A 3,810-nucleotide genomic window follows, 5' to 3' on the forward strand; every position below is an offset into this window, starting at 1 on the left:
CCTCTGCTGTGCATTACAGCCTCATGACTTATTTATTTTATATTTGGAAGTTTGTACGTCTAAATCCCATTCACCTATTTTGCCCAACCCCTCACTTCATCCCTTCTAGTAACTACTAGTTTGTTCTCTATATATGACTGTTTCTATTTGGTTATGTTTGTTCATTTTTTTTTTTATATTCTACAAATAAATGAAATCAGACCATATTTGTCTTTCTCTAGCTGACTTATTTCACTTACCGTAACACCCTGTAGGTCCACCCATGTGGTTGCAAATAGCAAGATTTCATTCTTTTTTATGGCTGAGTAATATTCAGTTGTATATATATGCATATACATTAAGTCTTCTTTACCCATTCGTCTATCAATGGACATTTAGGTTGCTTCCATATCCCAGATATTATAAACAAAGCTGCAATGAACATAGGGGTGCATATATCCATTCAAAGTAGTGTTTTTATTTTCTTCAGTTAAATACCCAGGAGTGGAATTGATGGATCATATGGTAGTTTTATTTTTAATTTTTTGAGGAATCTCTGTACTGTTTTCCATAGGGGTTGTGTCAATTTACGTTCCCACCAGTAGTGTATTAGGGCTTCTTTTCTTCTTCACACCCTCACCAACACTTGTTATTTCTTTTTTGTCTTTCTTTCTTTTCTTTTCTTTTTTTTAAATAATAGCAATGCTGACAGGCATGAAGTGGTATGTTATTTTGGTCTTAATTTGCATTTCCCTGTTGACTAGTGATGTTGAACATCTTGTCATGCACCTGTTAGCCATCTGTTTGTCTTCTTTGGAAAAATGTCTATTCAGATCCTCTGTTCACTTTTTAATGGGTTGCTTTGCTTTTTGATGTTGAGTTGCATGAGTTCTTTTTTAAATTTTAGATACTAACCCCTTTTTGGATATATCATTTCCACATATCTTCTCCCATTTCGTTGATGCTCTTTTCATTTTGTTGATAACTTGTTTGTTTTTGTTTTATGCTGTGCAAAACTTTTTAGTTTGATGTAGTTCCATTTGTTTATAATCACTTTTGTTGCCCTTTGTTTGATGAGACATGTCCAAAAAATATTAATAGACCAATGCCAAAGAGAGTAATGCCTATAATTTCTTCTAGAAGTTTCATGGTTTCAGGTCATACATCTAAGATTTTGTTCCATTTTGAGTTTATTTTTGTGTACAGTGTGAGAAAGTAGTCGTTTGATTCTTTTGCATGTAGCAGTCCAGTGTTTCCAACACTATTTACTGAAGAGGCTGTCTTTTTCCCACTACATATTCTTACCTCATTTTTCATAGATTAATTGCCCATATAAATATGTGTTCATTTCTGGGACCTCTATTATGTTCCATTGATCTATGAGTCTGTTTCTGTTCCAATGCCATAATATTTTGACTACTGTAGCTTTGTAGTATAGTTTGAAATCAGGAAGTGTGATACATTCTGCTTTGTTCTCCTTCCTCAAGATTGTTTTGGCTATTCAGGGTCTTTTGTGTTTCCATAAAATTTTTACAGTTATTTGTTCTAGTTCTGTGAAAAATGCCATTGGTTCTGTGAAAAATGCCATTGATAGGGATTGCATTAATCTGTAGATTGTGTGGAGAAGTATGGTCATTTTAACAATATTAATTCTTCCAATTCATGAGTATGGTGTAACTTTCTATCTATTTGTGTGATCTTCAATTTCTTTCAACATTGTCTTATAGATTGCTGAGTACAGGTCTTTTACCCCCTTAGTTAGATTTATTCCTGGATATTTTATTCTTTTAGATATAATTGTAAACATGATGTCTCTGGCTGCAGGGCCTAGGAACCAGAGCTGGTGCCCCTTACAGGTGGGTGAGGCTGATCCTGGGGCTAGTGATTGCCCACTGGTGGGAGGATCTGTGTTTCAGGGTCTCTGTCTGAGGGCCCTGGGCATCCTTAAGTTGATGTCAGACTCACTGGTAGGTGAGACTTGGTCCTGGGTCCTCTGGTGGTCAGGACAGGGTCCCTTAGGACCCAGCATGCTGGTGCATGGACCTGTGTCCCTTCCTGGCTAGCTGATTGGCCTGTGACTTCACAGTACAGTCTTGTGGGTGACCAAGTCCTGGTGCTGATAAGCTAGAGGGAGGATTCTAAAATGGCACTTGCCAGCATGAGTGTCCTCATGGTACAATGAGCTCCCATAAATGGCTTCTGCTAGTTACTCTGTCCCCAGGGTGAGCACTAGCTGCCTCCTCCCTCTCCAGGAGACTCTCCAAGATCAGCAGGTGGGTCTGACCCAGGGTCATTTCAAATTACTGCCTCCTCCTGGGTCCTGGAGTATGTGGGATTTTGTGTGTGCTCTTTAAGAGTGAAATCTCTCCTTTGTATAGCCCTCTGGCTCTCCCAAAAGTAAGCCCTTCTGGTTTTCAAAGCCAAACCTTCTTGGGTGTCATTTTTTCCAGGTGCAGAGATTCTCCATAAGAATTGCAATTATCCTCTGTTTGTGGATTGTCCACTCAGGGCTATGGGTTGTTACTATACTCCATCTCTGCCCCTCCTATCCTTCTTGTTACGGGTCGTTCTTTATATCTTTAGTTGTAGAAGATCTTTTCTGCTAGACTTCCAGTATTTCTAATCAATAGTTTGTCTGTAAATAGTTGTAATTTTGGTGTGTCTGTGGGAGGAGTTGAGCTCAGAGTCTCTTTAATCCACTATCTTGGCACTCCAGTCAGAAGGACTTTACAATAAAAAAAGATTAAGGTGACTTGAAGGCTTTACTTCTATTTTTTGATTAAAAAATCAGTTTGTTTATAGAATTGAAGTTTTATCTAGGACACTTTCCTGAATATAACCTCCCTGACATATTGACTCACTCATATAGTTTTGGTAAATAAATATCTACTGAGAACCTTTCTCAGAGCCGTCTTCACTTCTTTATTCCTCAGTGTGCAGACAAGGGGGTTGAATAGTGAGGTGATCACTGTATAGGTCACTGCCACAAGTTGGTCCTTATAGGAGGAGAAAAGGGATGTAGGCCTCAAGTACAAAAAGGAAGCAAAGCCATAATGGAAAATAACCGCAGTGATGTGGGAGACACAGGTGGCAAAGACCTTATGCTGTCCCTCCACTGAAGAGATCTTGAGGATGGTGGAAACAATGAAGACATAGGAGATGAAGATCAACACTAAGGGAACCAGCAATACCAGAATGTTGAGGAAGAAGATAACCATCTCCTTCTGGTTGGTGTCTGTGCAGCCCAGTTTTATGACAGGGGAAATGTCACAGAAAAAGTGGTTGATTCAGTTGGAGGCAGAGAAGGGTACACTAAACACCAGGATGTTGGCAACCACAGAGATCAAGAAACCACAGAAGCCTGAGGCTAAAGCCAACTGTATGCAGGTGGCTCAGCTGACAATGAGTGTATAGTTGAAAGGGTTGCAGATGGCAACATAGCAATCATAGCTCATCACAGCAATTAGGAAACAGTTGGTTCAAGCCAAGCCCACAGAGAAATAGAGCTGGGAAACATACCCAGAGAAACAAATAGTCAGACTTGTGGAAAGCCCTTGGTCAGCATTTTGGTACAATGACAAAGGTATAGCAGATTTCAAAGCAGGAGAGACCAAAGAGAAAGAAGTACCTAGAGGTGTGCAAAGCCCAATTCAGATGAATGACAGTCATGATAGTTGCATTGGCCATCAGAATGGTCAGGTAGCCCAGGAGGAAAATAAAGAAGAGAAAGATTTGCAGATGTCCCAGTTTTGAGAATCCTATAATGTTGGACTCAGTGATCGTATTCTGGTTCTGTCTCTCCAATAGGCACTCGTATTCTGACTCAGACAT

General features: G+C 39.6%; 1 pseudogene; it reads right to left on the bottom strand.

Moving 5' to 3' along the window:
• Positions 1 to 2,840: 2,840 nt before the first annotated feature.
• LOC137209202 (olfactory receptor 10T2-like) lies at positions 2,841 to 3,810 on the bottom strand (annotated as a pseudogene).

This window comes from Pseudorca crassidens, chromosome 2 (assembly GCF_039906515.1).
Source record: "Pseudorca crassidens isolate mPseCra1 chromosome 2, mPseCra1.hap1, whole genome shotgun sequence".
NCBI classification, from domain to species: domain Eukaryota; kingdom Metazoa; phylum Chordata; class Mammalia; order Artiodactyla; family Delphinidae; genus Pseudorca; species Pseudorca crassidens.